Genomic DNA, 19,717 nt, shown 5'->3' on the forward strand with positions numbered 1-19,717 from the left:
GCCTCTCAAATATTGCATTTGCTTTTTTGCTTGGTTTTACTATTTTATTATGCTAAAATATATATACAGAATATTTTACCCCAATAACCATTTTTTAAGTTATATTTGTAAATTGTATTTAATGGCCCTAGATTGTACACTTAAAAATGGATACAACTTATATGTAAGTGCTGAGTATTTTATTCAGAGTTTCAGTAAAGTCATTTCTTAGAATTCTTTTTTTTTAAGGGTGCAGAAAAAATAATTTTGTGAAAATAGATTCAGGTTGTACTTGTGCAGGTTTGTTGCATGGATATATTGTGTAATGGTGAGATTTGGACTTCTAGTGTGCCCATCAACTAGAATAATGAAGACTGTACCGAGTAGATCATTTTTCAACCCTCAGTTCCCTCCATCTTCCCCCTCCTTGGAGTCCCTAGTGTCTACTATTTCCCTCTGTATGTCCATGTGTACCCATTGTACACACTGTTTAGTCCCCACTTATAAGTGAGAACTTGCAGTATTTGATTTTCTGTTCCTGGGTTATTTCACTTAGGATAATGGCCTCCAGCCCCATCCAGGTTGCTGCAAAAGACAGGAAAATATATATATATATATATATATATATATATATATATATATCTTTATAGTTATAGTTTGTTTTTTGCGACCGAGTCTCACTCTGTTGCCCAGGTTGGAGTGTAGTGGCACGGTCTCGGCTCACTCACTGCAACCTCCGACTCCGGGGTTCAAGAGATTATCCTGCCTCAGCCTCCCAAGTAGCTGGGACTACAGGCACACGCCACCACGCCTGGCTAATTTTTATATTTTTAATACAGACAGGGTTTCACCATGTTGGCCAGGCTTGTCTCAAGCTCCTGGCCTCAACTAATCCACCCGCCTCAGCCTCCTAGAGTGCTAGGATTACAGGCATGAGCCACTGTGCCCAGCTGATTTCTTTTTTTTTTTTTTAAATATAGCATGCTTCACGAATATGCATGTCATCCTGGCACAGGGGCCATGCTAATTTTTTCCGTATCATTCCAATTTTAGTATATGTGCTGCTGAAGCAGGAACTGGAACCATTCTTAAATGTACATCCAGGGGCATTAATTGCATTAACAATGTCATACAACCATTGCGATGATCCCTCTCCAGTACTTTTTCATCATCCCAGATTGAGACTGTACCCATGAAACAATAACTCACCATCCCCCTGTTCCCCTACATCTGGTAACCTATGGTATACTTTCTGTGTCTAAGAATTTGCCTGTGAGATACCTCACATTGGTGGAGTGAAACAGTACATATTTGTCCTTTTATGTTCAGTTTATTTCACGTAATAAAATGTTTTCAAGATTTATCCATGTTATAGCAGGTATCAGAAGTCTTTCTTCTTAAGGCGAGATAATATTTCATTGCATACATTTATACTCATTCTGTGTATCTATTCATCCGTTGATGAATATTTTGCATGTTTCTATATTTTGGCTATTGTGGATGATACTGCTATGAATATGGTGTACAAATATCTATTTGAGTTCTACTTTTATTATTATTATTTTTTGAGACAGGGTCTGGTTCTCTTGCCCAGGGTGGAGTGTAATAGTGCAGTCTCCGCTCGCTGCAACCTCCATCTCCCAGGCTCAAACCATCTTCCTACTTCAGCCTCCAGAGTAGCTGCAACTACAGATGTGTACCACCACGCCCAGCTATTTTTTTTTTTTTTTTTTTTTTTTTTTTGACAGAGTTTCACTCTGTCGCCCAGGCTTGGGTGCAGCTACGCAGTCTTGGCTCACTGCAACCTCTGCTGCCAGGCTTCAAGCGATTCTCCTACCTCAGCCTCCCAAAGTGCTGGGATTATAGGCATGAGCCACCATGCCTGTCCCATTTTTTTGTATTTTTGGTAGAAATGATGTTTTGCCATGTTGCCCAGGCTGGTCTCAAGCTCCTGAACTCAAGAGATCCTCTTGCCTCGGCCTCCCAAAGTGCTGGAATTACAGGTGTGAGCCACTGCACCCGGCCTGAGTTCTGCTCTTAATTCTTTTGGGTATATCCCTAGAAGTGGAATTGCTGAATCACATGTTTATGGTTTATTGCTAGATTCTTTTTTTTTTTTTTAACTTTTTTATTTCCATAGGTTTTTGGGGAACTGGTGGTATTTGGTTGCGTGAGTAAGTTCTTTAGTGGTGATTTGTGAGATTTTGGTGAACCCATCACCCGAGCAGTGTACACTAAACCAATTTTGTAGTCTTTTATACCTCACTCCCTTCCCAAGCTTTCTTCCCAAGTCCCCAAAGTCCAATGTGTCATTCTTATGCCTTTGCATCCTCAGAGTTTAACTCCCACTTATGAGAGTATACGATGTTTGGTTTTCCATTCCTGAGGTACTTCACTTACAATAATAGTCTCCAATCCCATTCAGGTTGCTGTGAATGCCATTAATTCATTCATTTTTGTGGCTGAGTAGTGAGTATACACACACACACACACACACACACACACACACACACACACATCACAATTCCTTTATCCACTCATTGACTGATGGGCATTTGGGCTGGTTCCATATTGTTGCAATTGTGAATCGTGTTGCTATAAACAGGCATCTACAAGGGTCTTTTTCGTATAATGACTTTTTTTCCTCTGGATAGATACCCAGTAGTGGGATTGCTGGATCAAATGGCAGTTCTACTTTTAGTTCTTTAAAAAATCTCCACACTGTTTTCCACAGTGATTGTACTTGTTTACATTCCCACCAGCAGTGTAGAAGGGTTCCCTTTTCACCACATCCATGCCAACATCTATTATTTTTTTATTATGGCCATTCTTGAAGGAGTAAAGTGGTATCACATTGTGGTTTTGATTTGCATTTCCCTGATCATTAGTGATGTTGAGCATTTTTTCATGTTTGTTGGCCATTTGTATATCTTCTTTTGAGAACTATTTATGTACTTAGCCCTCTTTTTGGTGAGATTATTTTTTTTTCTTGCTAATTTGTTTGAGTTCATTGTAGATGCTGGATATTAGTCCTTTGTCAGATGTATAGATGATGAAGATTTTCTCCCACTCTGTGGGTTGTCTACTCTGCTGACTGTTCCTTTTGCCATGCAAAAGCTCTTTAGTTTAATTAAGTCCCAGCTATTTATCTTTGTTTTTATTGCATTTGCTTTTGGGTTCTTGGTCATGAAATCCTTGCTTAAGCCAATGTCTAGTAGAGTTTTTCCAGTGTTATCCTCTAGAATTTTTATAGTTTCAGGTCTTAGATTTCAGTCCTTGATCCATCTTGAATTGATTTTTGTCTAAGGTGAGAGATGAGGATCCAGTTTCATTCTCCTACGTGTGGCTTGCCAATTATCCCGGCACTATTTGTTGAAAAGGGTGTCCTTTCCCCACTTAGTGTTTTTGTTTTCCTTGTTGAAGATCAGTTGGCTGTAAGTATTTGGGTTTACTTCTGGGTTCTCTATTCTGTTTCATTGGTCTATGTGCCTATTTTTATGCCAGTACCATACCGTTTTGGTGACTATAGCCTTAGAATATAATTTGAAATCAGGCAATGTGATGCCTCTAGATTTGTTCTTTTTGCTTAGTCTTTTTTTTTGGCTATGTGGGCTCTTTTTTGGTTCCATATGAATTTTAGGATTCTTTTTCTAGTTCTGTGAAGAATGATTGTGGTATTTTGATGGGAATTGAATTGAATTTGTAGATTGATTTTGGCAGTATGGTCATTTTCACAATATTGATTCTACCCATCCATGAGTATGGGGTGTGTTTCCATTTGTTTGTGTCATTTATCATTTCTTTCAGCAGTGTTTTATAGTTTTCCTTGTAGAGGTCTTTCACTTCCTTGCTTAGGTACATTCCTAAGTATTGTATTGTTTGGCAGTTATTATAAAAGCAATTGAGTTCTTGGTTTTATTCTCAGCTTGGTCGCTGTTGGTGTATGGAGAGCTACTGATTTGTGTACGTTTATTTTGTATCCTGAAACTTTGCTGAATTCTTTTATCAGTTCTAGGAGCTTTTGGAGCAGTCTTTGGGATTTTCTAGATATACAATCATATCATCAGCAAACAGCAACAGTTTGATTTCCTCTTTATCAATATGGACACCCTTTATTTCTTTCTGTTGTCTGATTGCTATGGGTAGGACTTCCAGTACTATGTTGAATAGAAATGGTGAGAGTGGGCTTCCTTGTTATGTTCCAGTTCTCAGAGGGAATGTTTTCAACTTTTCCCTATTCAGTATTATGTTGGCTGTGAGTTTGTCATGGATGACTTTTAGTACATGGAGGTATGTCCCTTCTATGCTGATTTTGCTGAGAGTTTTAATCATAAAGTGTTGTTGGATTTTGTCAAATGCTTTTTCTGCATCTGTTGACATGATCATGTGACTTTTGTTTTTAATTCTGTTTATGTGGTGTCTCACATTTATTGACTTGTGTATGTTAAACCATCCCTGCATCTTTGGTATGAAACCCACTTGATCATGGTGGGTTAGCTTTTTGATACGTTGTTGGATTTGGTTAGCTAGCATTTAGTTAAGGGTTTCTGCATCTATGTTCATCAGGGATAATGGTCTGTAGTTTTCTTTTTTGGTTATGTCCTTTCCTGGTTATTGCTGGATTCTACGTGTAACTTTTTGAGGAAGCACCACTGTTTTTCATAGCAACTGCACCTTTTTGCATTCCCACCAACAATCATAATAGTTCCAAAGTATCCACATTCTCATGAACACTTGTCCATTTCCATTTTTGATAACAGCCATCCTAATGAGTGTGAAGTGGTAACCCCATTGTTTTGAAGGATGTCAGTTACATATTCATGTGGCAAGAAACCCAAGAGTATATAAGGTTGCCTTCCTACCACTGGAGCTCTGGCATATCAAAGAGCATATCTGGCACCAGGAGTCTTTTTTTTTTTTTTTTGCAAGAGTTTTTATCCAAAGCAAAATGGCTTTCCAGGACAGAACTGGGAAGAGGACTTGATGTCCTCAGAGTTACCTGATGATTCTATTTATTCATTTATTCACTCACTCACTCATTCATTTATTCCATAATTAAATACTTATTTTGGTGGTAAGGAGCAGGAAGGAATTGTGCTAGATGCTGCAGCAATTATATTTTAGTGTCTACAAAGGGACCTTAAGAATCATCTTATCCAAAAACCTACCCCATTCAGGAATAGTTTCTAAAACTAGAGAGATAAGACTAAGGCCCAGGTTTCCAAGGTAGTGATCAGTCAGGCTGGATGAGGCAACACTCCTCTAACTTGTGGGAGAATGGGTTTAAAACAAGGACAGGCATTTGCAAGGAAGCTCTCCTTCCTTACAGCTCACTAAACAGTCCAGTCACTTGATCAGCCTGTGAGAATTGAACACAATAAAACAAGTGTCCAGAAAACCTGATTAGATAAGCTCTGAGTACTCAGACAGTCCTTATATTGTGATACTCTCCCGCAAAAGTGTCACATACAGGCTGTGTGCAAGGAGAGATACTGCTGATTTGGAACTTGAGAGCCAGGCAGGAGTGTGAGTGTTTGATTTCAAACTGGGAAAATTCCAGAGGACTAAATTTGGAAGATTTATGAACACGGTAATGTCCATGCAATTGGATTTCACTGAGAAACACAGACTTTTTTTCTAGCTCATACTGGGACATTTCAACTATATTAAAGGGCAAAGAGCAAGAGATGGAAATACTGGCTACAATGCAATTCACAGATACAATTTCCACATGTATGTTTATTCTACTGTGGTTGATGCTGAAGCCGCCACAGTTCAGAAGTAAACAAGACTCAGAGAGAACATCATTTCCTAAAGTCAGGTTCACTTCTGTTGCCTGGGTACCCTCCAATGTCACACCAAGAGGCAAGACCAAACTCATCTCATTAATCAGGGAGAGTAGCATTTTCTAGATCTGGGTAAAGACTTGCAAAAAGAGCTTCCCAGTCTTTGTATATGTCATCATAACATGGGCCGAAAATAAGATTAAATATGATTGCACTAAACTCTCCATAACTTGATTGCCAATAACCTTATATTCCCTTCCATGTATATTAAATGAGGTGGTGCACTCCATTTAATATCTTACTTCCATTTTTATGCACATAGAAGTACTTTGCAGAATAATATCTTAACTATACATAAGGGCTTTTTGCGTAAGAATTGTAATGTTCAGAATTATTGTGTTGAGTGTTGCAAGACCTTTGGCTGTGTCCAGTTTCTCCTGCTCATACAGCAGGATGCCAGGATCTTGAAGGGAGGTAGAGGTTAGAGACTAACAACCACCCTGCAACCCCTGTAAGTGAAGAGGGGTCATTTGGTGCTTGAAACATCTCTGTTCTCTATTGGCCCCTGACTGTCTTCTATTTTTGACCCTGAGCCATAAGCAAAATCACTCCCAACTCTGACATCTTCTCTTCTTGCCCATGGCTTACCTTAGCAAGCTGGACCTGTTCTTCCATGTTCTGGATCTGGCTTCTGGCTGCAACCCCCACCATCATCTGAATATTCAACCTCATCTCATTAGCCTAGTCCCATTCAGATTAATCCGACTGCCATTCTCAGCAGGGAGAGCCTAAACTTCTTCTTTTAATACACATATAGAGCTCGCATACTTTAGAAAGATTTTTTTAATATCACAGGCATTTTAAAAGAATGAGTAAGGCACCAGTTAAGCTTAAGATTAAATTAAACATAATCCTGCCACAAAGCATCTAGCTAATTGAGATGATGGTTTCAAAAAAATTCAGGATTCAGTGCAGTTACTAAAGGAGTTTGTGGAGGACAGAAGCTATGTAAGTTACTATCTAAAGGGATTGTTGAGGGAATTTTTCAGGGGTAGGAGATTGGACAAGGTGACCTTCCAACTGTGCATTTAATGGTTGCAATAGCCGTCAAGGTCAGAGTTGATAGGAACAATCCAAGTTAATATCTAGGTCTGCCAGTTTTCAGTCCCATGTGGATGGAGAAAAAAATCATGGAACCATTGCTGAGCCACACCGAAGATGAACAGGGCCAATTCTGAGAAAGATCATACACGTGCCCTCCTCTCAAGGCACTTGCATTTCTATCTGGACAGAAGTACGTCAAAAACTCGGGGAATGTAAGAAGCCCAGGGAGGTTTTGGGGGTGCCCTCTTGACCTATAGGCACATCTCCTCTTCTGACCCCATTCTCATACATCATCACTGTGATATATAAGCCTCTCTGGGTCCGTAAACTAAGCCTTGCAACAGCAATACCTGTGCACATCTTGGAAGTCTATGGGATATTCATAGAGACACCTGATTTCTCGTCAGTTTACATCAATCACAAATGAGGAAAACCTTATAGTGCAATATAGATTCTAGTTGTTCCTTCATGTTGGCATAGAACTTCTTAAGGGTTAGGAGAACTTCTTCCCCATGGGTGTGTGCTTCCATGAGGAGGAACCTCTTTTAAGGTACTTTCCCCTACCTTAGCCTCCATTCACCCCCACACTCTCAGGAGAGAGAAAGTCATCAGGCTGGTGACTGGGAGAAGAATCTGGGCCTGTGTGACACAGCTTTTCTTCGTTCATTCTTGCTCCAGATCTGTCTGCAGGCAACACCGACCCATCCTGGTGCCTCCATCCTTTCAGAGGGACCCAGCTCTGTGGGGAAGGCCTGGTAAGCTCTGGCCTCACCTGGAACTGGGAGGGTCCATAGGGATAAAGTGCTGGCACAATGCTTAGGCTGCAGGTATAAGACCACACCTGCTCACCAGCGTGTTAGTAACACAGCTGACCTGCTGATCTCCATCAGTGGACCGCCTGCATCTTCCTCTCTCTGGATTGGGAATTCAGGTGGAGAAAATTGGTGTTATGTGTGAACTTCCTAAATCCAAAACAACTTCAATATTCAGAGGAAACCCTTTACCCCTCTTTATTCTAAGTATCCTCCAACATGCGTGCATGTGCACGCACGCGCACACACACACACACACTTTCCTCCCTGTTTGAAATTTCCCAACCTCTGCTCTCTTCCTCTAGAGATCTTGGACCCCTACTGTGTCAAGCTGTACTGTCCAGCCTGGGAGGGCACCTGGCTTCCTTCCACTGAGAGAAAACATCACTAATGAGGCTGCCATGGACTCACCTGGTATATTAGTCCATTTTCACGCTGCTGATAAAGGCATACCAAAGACTGGGCAATTTACAAAAGAAAGAGGTTTAACGGACTCACGATTCCACATGGCTGGGGAGGCCTCACAATTATGGCGGAAAGTGAAAGGAAGGTCTCACATGGCGGCAGACAAGAGAAGAGTGAGAGCCAAGAGAAAGGGGTTTCCTCTTATGAAACCATCAGATATCGTGAGACTGATTCACCACCACGAGAACAGTATGGGGGAAACTGCCCCCGTGATTCAGTTATCTCCCACTGGGTCCCTCCCATAACATGAGGGAATTATGGGAGCTACAATTCAAGATGAGATTTGGGTAGGGACAAAACCAAACCATATCACCTGGAGAGAGAGATTTCATGGAACCTCATCTTCTGCAGAAACCCCAGAGCTCTCAGTACTCACTTGCTCTTAGTCAGGTGCCTGTCCTCATTTCCATTCAAGATTTCTGGGGCTGTGACTCAAGCCTTGACACTAGGAGCCCCCATCTGCCCAGGAGGATTGGCCACTTATTTACAAAACAGAAGAATTTTCTGGCGTGAAACTCACCACCAAGGAAATAAGACTGTCTTCAAAATCAGGTGAATGTTGGGTCAGAAAAACCACAGCCTGGAGTTTTAAATTATCTCCGGTAGCTGGTTCCACAATCTTGTCCATTTCGTGTGCTAGGCTGGGGAGGCTGATGATATTCTGACAGCTGCCAGAACCTGGAGCTGTGTGAAAGATAGCGTGGGAATGCCAACTATGCCGCCCCATGATGGTAGTGAAGGGGAATCACTCCCCCTCTATGTGTGGTTCCTGAGGCCAGGGGCTACACTCTTGCAGCTGCTGGAGCCCAAGAGGGGCCAAAAGTAGGCCCTGATTTAACTCTCCTTGCTCCCTAGCACTAGGAATGGCTGAGGACCTTTGGAATATATTCATTGATGCTTAAATGGGAACTCATTGAAGAGGCTGCATAGGTTGCTAGTGCATTTGTCCAGGGGGTGCTAGGTGATGACCCCCTAGAGTATGCAGTGCATAACCAGTGAGGGACATGCAACAGCCCAGGGGTCACATGGGGAAGCCAGCGGCTGACAAACACAGCTCCATGGAGTGGCTGTATTGGGTGGTTTTGCCACAGCCTGGGCCTGAACATCAGTTTTGGAGGTTTAGCCACCTCATTTGTGAGGGGAATAGAGGCCTCTATCAGGGAAGAACCCACCTTAGTGTTGCTCACAGATTAGAAGCAAGACATAGACCAGCCACTCGGAATGGACAACTGGGTTGGGATCCATTCTTCCTGGTTAGTGCTGAGATGAGTATAGTCAATGTTGACCCCATGAGGTTCCTAGTTTGGGAGCTGACTATCTCTTTTTCTGATGGCCATATTCTTTCTTTAGAGATGGAGAAATGACGCTTCTAATTTTTTGTAAGGCTGGAGGCATTTCCCATTTGATGATTTGGCCTCTCTTGCTTTTATCCACCATATGCATGTTTTATAGTTTAACTCATAGGATAGCAACCTTAATTCCAAATTATTTGGGTAGCTTTAAGGGACTCAGTTTACCCCAGCCCCCAAATATGGAAGATGTCTCTGAGGTTTGCCACCATCCCTGATGGCTCCACTGCTCACCAGCCCATGAGCACCCACGTTCTCTCCCTGTTCTGTACATTTACTGACTTTATATCCTCCATCTCACTGCTGCATCTTCCAAGGCATATCTCAAGTCCTTCCTCCTGCATGAAGCCTTTCCTGACCACCCTACCCCGTACTGACCTCTGAAACTCCGCCGTACTCAGAGAGAATAGAACCTAACTTAGCCATTAAATGGATACTGGCTAGTATTTATCGTCACCATCTCCTGTAGGTCCTATTTCACTGACTAGACTATCAGCCATTTACAACTAGAAAATGAATTTCCTATTTCTTTAGCCTCCCCCATCATGTTTAGCACATTGCAAACATTTGCAGGTAATGGAGAAAAAGATGCATATTAAATAATCCTTTGCTTCCTCAAATATCACCCATATTTTCTATGCATCTCAAATCCTATTTCTCCAGGAAACCTTCCCCAACCACTGACTCACATTGATTTTTTTCTGCCCCTCCTGACCACCCATTGTTGCCTGAGCCGTGCATTTTGTCATTCAGTTATGTTGTCTGAATTTGTACTTTGGCTTAAGGTATGAGAGTCCTGTCTGCATAACTGCAGCCAGGGTTTGGGTGATGTTAGCTCCAGTCTGAGGTGGCACCAGGCAAGATCCTATATCAGGGTCTGAATCAAACAGTCTTCAGCCAATGTTTGTTGTTGCCTTGAAGATTAACAACTCTCCAACAACTAAAGGTCTTCCCCAGCCAGGCCACTGTTCTCTGCATTAGGTAGACCTGGGCGTGAATCTTAGTGTTATCACTTCAGAGGCGTCACTGTAGGAAACATCTCCTAAGCTCTCTAGGCCTCCATTTTATTTCCTTATCTCTAAGAAGGGGGATGGAGCTGTTGTGAGCCTGAAGTACCATCAAGCACTGAAAACATCAGGCATGTAGAGGAGGGGTTAAAAGCGGCTCCTCTGCAATCACATCACATGACCTTGGCCAAGTGACGTAATTCCCTAATCTACCTTCTCCTTATCTGTACAGTAAGCATGTGAACCTCATGGGCTTCTTGTGGGGATTATGTGAGATGACGTGTCTAGGTACTTACTTGTTGGTAATAGTAGTGATGACAGTGGTAGTAGTAGTAGTAAGAAACTGTTATCATAGGCTTGGAGTGGTGGCTCACGCCTTTAATCCCAGCACTGTGGAAGGTCAAGTCAAGAGGATTGCTTGAGCCCAGTGGTTGGAGACAAGCCTGGGTAACAAAGCAAGACCTTGTCTCTACAGAAAATCAAAAAATTACTCAGGTGTAATGTTGTGCACCCATAGTCCCCACTACTCAGGAGGCTGATGGGGGAGGATCGATTGAGTCTTACAGGTCAAGGCTGCACTAAGCTGTGATCATGCCACTGCATGCCTGGGCAACACAGCAAGATCCTGAGAAAGAAGGAAAGAGGGAGAGAGAAAACAAGAGACAGAAGGAAACAAGAAAGAAAGGAAGAGAGAGAGGGAGGAAGGGAGTGAGGGAGGGAGGGAAAGGAACGGAACGGAAAGGAAAGGAAACTGATCACAGTAATCGGCCCTTGGAAAGTGCTCAGTGAATGTGGCCTTCTACCATGCTGGGGACTGGTGGTCTCCATTGCCCTCCCAGGTACCGGAGTAGATCCACTGGCCCCTTTTCCAGCTCTGCTGTTTACACAGCTCAAAGCAGGGCTTGCAGCCTTGTCACATTTTTATGATATCTGCCAAAGCAGGCCTAGGGAAGCAGGGGCCTTGGTATCCCTAGCTACACAGCTTTCTCTCAGCCCCCACCACAAGAGTTATCATGCACCTCCATCCCCTTATCCTACAGAAGAGTCGAGATAAATTCTTTGTTGAGGTGACATGCAACAATTTATAGCATAATAAAATCTACAAGATTCTTCCTTGAGCAGAGATTTTGACAACAGCTCTTTTCCCTAAGGACAGCACAGAGGATGTCTGTGCTAGGGAAAAATTAAACTCTCCAGGAGAAAAATCGCTGTCAACCCCACAAAGCACTGGCCAATCAGAACTTTCAGGAGCTTGGCTGAGTGTTTTGAACCCTGTGGCCACCAGCTGTTTCATGTCCCAGCTGTCAGCCTACCACATTTGTGCAGGATTATCCAGGTAATTACTCAGAAGATGGCTACCTTCTCCTCTCTGATCCTGAACTGATGCTAAAAAGCTCTCCAACCTCCCAGTTGCTTATTGTGTATGGCTAACACTGGAGTCTACAAATTAGGGCACTGTGCTTGAAGCCCGGGCCAAGTTGAGTTCTTGAGCATGTTTAACTTCTGACTTCTCCCTTCACTTTCTGTCTCTTCTGGCATATTACTTAACTACCACCTAAATCTTTTAAGTCATGATTTTCATGTAACTAAGCAGGTGCCATAATTTACCCCTCCAAGGGGCCTGATTTTCTGTAATGATAAAGAGATTCACTATATTCCCAGTTAATCATATCAGCTTAAATGTGTGTGGGGCCTCCAGGTGAGAAAAGAAGATAAATATGTAGCATTGCTATTGTTCATTTTTACTGTAGCTCATTCTCTCCCATTAACTACTGGATTTCAGAAAATCAAGACCATTTAATTATGATAAGAGCACAGCAGGAAAACTGCAAAGAGGCTATAATTGACTTGGGGGGAAGAAGTAAGTTCAGATATAACAAGGGATGGTTCTAAGACGCTTCACCATTGCTGAATGTAATGCACTACAAATCTGGGGGGAAGAACTAAAAACGCAACCCAGACTGAATTAAAGGCATGATTAGCTGATGGGTCAGGGGAGGGGTCAAGATAATACTAAAGCCACTGGTAACTTAGAAACACATTTACACTTGCCTATGAAATACAGCCATTTCCAGAAACACATGCCTGGGTCCTCAGAGCTACAGAGTAACATATGCATATTCAAAGGCTCCCTGTCAACCAGTCATACATCAATGACCCAGAATCAGTCTTGGTGGGGGTATGGAGAAGATCGATTCAGAATGTCTGGAGTGGGGCCCCCATTCTGAATTTTAGCAGATACCCCAGGAGGTTCTGATGCAGGTGGTTGGTGGACCACACTTTGAGAAGTTCTGGAATAGATGACTCCAGGATTTTTCAGCTGTGTAATATATATACAACCTCGAAACATTCCATTCTTTGTATATTTTATGCATTCATAGCCTGTGTGTATACATGCAGGGAGAAACTGTACACCCTCTGTCTCTCTCCACTGTGTATGAATTCCACATGTGCCTCTTTTATAATAGAACAACTGAATTTTATAAGTTTTCAGCAAAATCAAATAAACAGTGTGTGGATTTGAGTATTTTCTTTCCTTATTTGACCCAGAAGAGGAATTTAATTTATAAAAGAAGACTAGAATCACAAACATGGCTCCACATTTTCTGAGAACTAAACATAGACATGTGTATGTGGCTTCAGTGGTTTAGGGACGATTTCAAATAAATGTGGGGATCTCATCTTTGCTATCCTGATGGCTTCTCACTCTTTTCAGTCTTAAACCTGGGTCTTGAGCTCCAAAATTTGATGCCTCATAGAGGCCTCCAGAGACAGAAAATTAGTCAATTTGCCCTGCCCTGCCCTGCTCTGCCTTGACCAAGTGAAAATAATTTTTTTCCCCTCTGTTAATCACTCACCTTTAGAGATGGCAAATAGGTTTCAACTCATGATCATTTTGCAGAGGCTGAACAAAGGAGTGGGCAGAGAAGGACTCAGAGGCTTTATATGGACCCCAAGCAAATGAGTGTAATCTACAGCCTTTTGGGGATAGGGTGGGGTCCCTTTTTAAATCACTATTTGCCAGTCCAGCCCTGGCTTTCTCTTGCAATACCTACTCTTTTTATACATAATTTTAGAACTTTTAAATTTGATAGCTAAGGGTTAGAACTTCTGTCTCCTGATTCCAAATTCCATGTTCTTCCCAATAACCTAGTTCATAATAAATCATCCACATTAGTGGAGGACACTAATCCAGACAAGTTTTGCTCTCAGTAGTGAGAGGTAGTTAGCAAAAAATCTGACCTCAATCTTCTCTTGAATGGGTGGGTTGTAGCTGTTTTTGCCTTTCTGTTTATCAGCTTTGAACTGAGCAGAAGGTACAAACTCATTGGCCCACAAAAAAATATGAGGCGGTAGTGAATCTGTTCTTTGTGTATAGGTTTACCAGCTAGAAAAAAATTTGAGAACTGCTGCAGTCTTCATTAGTTAACCTTAAACCTTTACCTCAAAGAAAGGTATCACTTGAAGACCAACTGTATTAGACTGTTTTCATGCTGCTGATAGACATAACCAAAGCTAGGAACAAAAAGTGGTTTAAGGGCGGGAGCAGTGGTTCATACCTGTAATCTCAGCACTTTGGAAGGCCAAGGTGGGCGGATCACAAGGTCAGGAGATCGAGACCATCCTGGCTAGCACGGTGAAACCCCGTCTCTACTACAAATACAAAAAATTAGCCGGGCCTGGTGGCTGGTGCCTGTAGTCCCAGCTGCTGGGGAGGCTGAGGCAGGACAATGGCGTGAGCCGAGATCGCGCCACTGCGCTCCAGCCTGGATGACAGAGCGAGACTCCGTCTGAAAAAAAAAAAAAAGTGGTTTAATTGGACTTACAGTTCCGCATGGCTGGGGACGAATGAGAATCGTGGCGGGAAGTGAAAGGCACTTCTTTCATGGCAGTGGCAAGAGAAAATGAGGAGGAAGCAAAAGCAGAAACCCCTGATAAACCGATCAGATCTAGTGAGACTTACTATCACGAGAATAGCATGGGAAAGACTGACCCCCATGATTCAATTACCTCCCCCTGGGTCCATCCCACAGCACATGGGAGTTCTGGGGGATACAATTAAAGTAGAGATTTGGGTGAGGATACAGCCAAACCATATCACCAACATAGAAAATCCATGCAAGTTTCACTAACAGGAATGATTTGGGGCTGAATGTGAGGAAAGTGTAATCCCATGCTGGGTTGCTGGGGGCTCTTGAGGGAGGGCAGATCTTGCCTATTTCAGTGTTTCTTCCTCTTTCTGAGTGGCATTCATCAAGCCTCTGGTAGTTAACAGAGGTGCCCTGCATTGGTTGGTTTACTCTACCTCCTAAGTAAATCTACTGATTTGTCAAATTTGCTGATTCTACGGCTATATAATGCTCATGAACACACAAACAACAAATCGCTTTTACTCACCGTGAAGTGTATGATCCTTCCTACAGCTGGGAGGAAGCTTATTGGGAAAGGTTTTCCCTAGAGCTCTTGCTGTACACGATTGGGATCTATTGGATTTATTTTGGCAGAGGGAGAGAGAGACATTGAATAGAATGTAAATAAATATTACCCACACCCAGCATTTAACTTCTTTGATATTAAGGCTGATTTAGCGGTCAGAATCCAGGTGACGGGGTGGAAAGTAGCATGAAAGACAAGAAGGAGGAGAAGCAAGCTAGAATTGAATGAAGCTGAGAGAAGCAGTGAGTTACTGGGTAGCAATCCTATTCCCATTGCATTTCTGTTGCATTGTTTCGTTGTAAAGAAGAATCAATAGAAAGAGGATGCTCGAGGTTTTAATTTAGTGAATCTCATCTGGGACATGGTACATTTGACAGTAGCCTTTTTAAAATGCAAACACTGTGCTCAGATTTATTAATTTTTATGTTATGAATATTTAAATATGCCCATCTCAATGGAATCATTTCATGGGAAGCTAATGCACTTACATTTTTAATGAAATGAGTAGTCAACCATTAAAAATAAAATATGGATATGAATTGTTAGGCTAATTGATTGGGGGAAGAAAGTTATTGTGCAGGCAATCAGAGAATTTAGAAAAATGAGGAGAAATCAAATGACCCAATTATCGTCAGCCTTTGACATTCAGAAAGATGCTGTCCAGTATATCTCTTTCTTTCTTTTTTTTTTTTTTAATGAACAGTCACTTTTTAAAATGTCTAAAGAAAATTATCACTGTAAATCAATCCTCAGGTAGGAAGAGAGCCAGAAAGGGTTGTGATGTTCAGGAGCTAGTACTTAACTGCTAGTTCCTGTTACAATAAAGAGAGTGAGGAATCAGAGAATTTTCTGTATAATTCAGGTCCCAACCCTGCTTTTTCCTGGATTCCCCATAGAATACGGCAACTGAAACTAAGGATAAGTCTCCCCTCTCCCCTGAATTTCAAGATACCTGTGCGGTTATCAATATGTAAATAAATGTAATTTGAAAGTCACTTTAAAGATTACTAGTTTAAAGTCCCTTTGAAGTTTTGTTGTTTTTTTTTTTTAAGTGGAAGAATTACTGTTTAATGCAAACCCTAGCATTCCTTTTTCTAAGTATGATTTTCTCTGTTGGTCTTCAAATGATTATCTTTTTTTGAGTTAAAGGTTTAATCTTAACTAATGAAGACTGCTATAGTTCTCAAATTGTTTTTTAGCTGGTAAATCTATAAGCAGAGAATAGATTCATTGCCACCTTTTTTGTTGGCCAATTAATTCCTACTGTTCAGTTAGAAGTGTGTTGATAAACAGAAATACTAAAAGAGCTATAACCCTTTCAAGAGAAAACTGAGGTCAGATTTCTTGCTAACCACCTCTTACAGGGCAATTTGATGAGCAAGGTGTGTATTGATTCAACAGCACAGGAGGCCTTGCTGTGTATTGGTAGCACTGCAAGTGCCAAAGGCTCAAGGAAGAACAAGGAAAGAGTTGAGAAGGTGAATCGCTGGCATTTTGTAGGCAGGGATAGAGAGACTAGAAGAGTGGGAGGATTGAGGATACTGGAAAAAAATGGCTAAAGTGGTGCACTAGGGAGAGAAAAGGAAGGAAAAGGCGGGTAAGAGCCAGGTATAGGGGAAGCAAAATCCGTGGGCCATGTGAGGATGAAAGATAAAGAATTTGGCAATCAAAGTCACTTAGTGCAGTGCTTCTCTAACTTCAGTGTGCACACGAATCATCTGGGGATCTTGTGAAAATTCAGGTTCTGATTTAGCAGGTCTAGGGCCAGGCCTGCAATTCTGTATTCCTCCCAAGCTCCCAGAAGATGCCCGAGCAGGTGCTGGTCTAGCCCACCCATGAGTAGCAAGACCAGAGGATCCCAGTTTCATCTGATGGAATGTGAAGAATGTCAGTACCAATGAGTGAATTCCTTATTGTCAGTTGTGTACTTTGCACTCTGCTAAGTACCCTGAAGAGTTTTTAAAAAGAGGAGATAAGACATGCAAACATGAAACCACTAGAGTAAAACAGAAGAGTGTGTGCGTTACGGAGCCTACGTGGGGCTGGAAGGCTTCGGGAACAGAGAGGATCTGTCTAAGCATGTTGGAGCTTACACAGGCAGAAAGGAGGGGGAGTGGCCTCAAGCTGAAATGAACATAGAGGGGTAGAGTGTGGAATGCCAGTGCCGAAGAACTGCGGAGACCTCTGTGGGGTCTTAAAGCTCCACTGCAACCCCAGAAAGTGACCATCTCTAGAGTTGAAAGGCTAAGTGTTGTGGTGGCTGGCTGAGTTTAGCTGAAAAGGCAGGTGTGTCTCCTTTAGTCTTTTCTTTCTTTTCTTTTTTTAGAGACAGGGTCTTGTTCTGTCACCCAGGCTGGAGTACAGTGGTGCAGTCATAGCTCACTGCAGCTTTGAACTCCTGGACTCAAGCAATCCTCTCACCCCAGCCTCCCGAGTAGCTGGGACCACAGGCACACTTCCACCATGCCCAGCTAAGTTTTTTATTTTTTGTAGCAATGCGGGGGGATCTCATTATGTTGCCCAGGCTGGTCTCGAACTCCTGGCCTCAAGTAATCCTCCTGCCTCAGCCTCCTGAAATGCTGGGATTAGAGGCATTAGCTATCGCACTCAGCCTCATTCAGTCTCCAGAGCACCTGGCACATTGCTGGACACATTAATGGCCACTGAGGAAGTGGCTGACTCATGCCAGGGCCATTCAATGAATCACGGAGCAGCCAGCATGCATAGTAACTAATACACCTTAACTTCGAGGTTCAAAGGTGAAAAACAAAAATGGATTCTCATTATAATAGCGGAAGAAAAACATAAATAATGATCGTTGCATGACAGTCTATTTAAGATATTCATTTCTTATTTGCTTTTGCTGCGAAATGGAACACAAAAAAATAAAGATCACATTTTCCTTCTCACTTTCTACTTAGAAGAATGACCACACTTTTGCATTAAGGTTAAGACTCTCTGAGTTTCTGAAGCCTTGCAGAAGTAATCTTTGCCTAGCTTTGGGAAGATCTGACCCACTACAGATTATGTTAGAGGTGCCAGAGGAGGAAGACTTCCTGTACCCGTCTGTTATGGAGCTAAATCACATCAGTCACACTGTGAGATGTGATGAAAAACATGGGCGCCATAGTAAGTCAGCCAGAGCCCAGAGCAATGAGTGTGCCTGGAAGGAGGAGACTGCACCAAAGCTAACATGTGGGCTGTGCCTTGAAGGATGAGGAGGAAGCTGCCAGTGACATGGGGGAAGGTCTAGAAGGAGGCTGCAGCTCTGGCAGGGCCATGGTGAAGTCCCTGCAGGCGGAGAACAATGCACTGTGGATTGAGTGGAAGCCTGGAGTCCATGAGGGGCTATGACAGCAGGTTAGCACGGGCAGGGAGGCTGAGGCTGAGCTCAGAGACCTCTTGAATACCAGGTAGGGGGTTTAGACTTTGTCCTACACACGGTGCTACCTATTTATGACTTTCTCACCTTACTTGGATAAAATAAGCTTATACATACATAATACTGGCAGTTGACTTTGGACCACAGTTAGGAAAACAATTACATCTTTGCCTAAGCTTCCATTTGAAATATTTGTCTTCACTCAGCTAGTTCTTTATTTTTTACTTTTTTGTTTTTTTGAGATGGAGTCTCATTCTGTTGACCAGGATGGAGTGCAGTAATGGATCTCGGCTCACTGCAATCTCCACCTCTTGGTTTCAAGCAATTCTCATGCCTCAGCCTCCTGAGTAGCTGGGATTACAGGTGTGCGCCACCACACTGGGCTAATTTTTGTATTTTTAGTAGAGACAGGGTTTCACCATGTTGGCTAGGCTGGCCTTGAACTCAAGTGATCTGGCTGCCTTGGCCTCCCAAAGCACTGGGAACTAGCTTCATTCAGCTAGTTCTTCAATGATGTACAATGGAGGGGTGAACCAGACAAGTAAGGCAGAGGGGATTTGTTTCATTACTAATCTACTGTGTAATTTTTGTCAAGGGGCAAATTCCTTGAGCCTCAGTTTCCCTTTCTGGACTATGAGTAATGAACATTTTGGCACACCAAACTTAGCAGTTTTCACAATGCTAGTTCCTGGGGACTTCCCGTGTGCCTGTTATATACATTATCTTTTTAATCCTCCAACTACAGCATAGTATAGGCTCTTCTATCAGCCTTTTTACAGATGAAGAAACTAAGGCTCAAGGAATTTGAATAATTGGCCTAAGGACACATATGGCTAACAATTAGCAAAGCTGGATTTGATCTGATCCCAAAATCAGCCTAATCTCATTTATGCAGCACCCCTTACCCCAAAGATGGTTATTTTAACTATCACCATTTTGAAGAATACCTCAAACTCAAAAATTGTTTCAAAGTACCTGTAGCATGTGACTTCATTATCCTCACACTGCTGGGAAGAAATATAGAATCATCCAATACTGGACTGAAAAGACCTGAAAAACCACTCTAGCTTTTGCTTCTGTTTTTGCAGAAGAGGAGATTGGTGTGCAGCAAAGCTGTGGAATGACTCAAAGTCACATAGAACATTCTAGTAATAGCTGGTTCTCTTATATTTTAGTGTGTTTAAAGTACGCTGGGGGCTCTGACAAATACAGTTTAGGATTTTTTCTGCACTCACCTATTTTCTCTTCCTTATACTAAAGAGCCATTCACTCTGCTTCCTTTATAATTCCACGTTTCGATGTTGAAAATAAGTATCATAGGGGCCTGGCAGAGGCCTAGGGTCAGGCAGGTGTTCACTAAATTGATTGATAGCTCAGGACAAACATGTGGATTCTA

At 42.3% G+C, this 19,717-nt stretch overlaps 1 non-coding gene across 1 annotated transcript; it reads right to left on the reverse strand.

The window, feature by feature from the left end:
- Positions 1 to 949: 949 nt before the first annotated feature.
- Positions 950 to 1,052, reverse strand: LOC112204232 (U6 spliceosomal RNA). Its single transcript, XR_002937810.1, has one exon. It is a non-coding gene; the product is annotated as a U6 spliceosomal RNA (small nuclear RNA).
- Between the last annotated feature and the right edge of the window lie 18,665 nt (positions 1,053 to 19,717).

This window comes from Pan troglodytes, chromosome 7 (assembly GCF_028858775.2).
Source record: "Pan troglodytes isolate AG18354 chromosome 7, NHGRI_mPanTro3-v2.0_pri, whole genome shotgun sequence".
NCBI lineage: Eukaryota > Metazoa > Chordata > Mammalia > Primates > Hominidae > Pan > Pan troglodytes.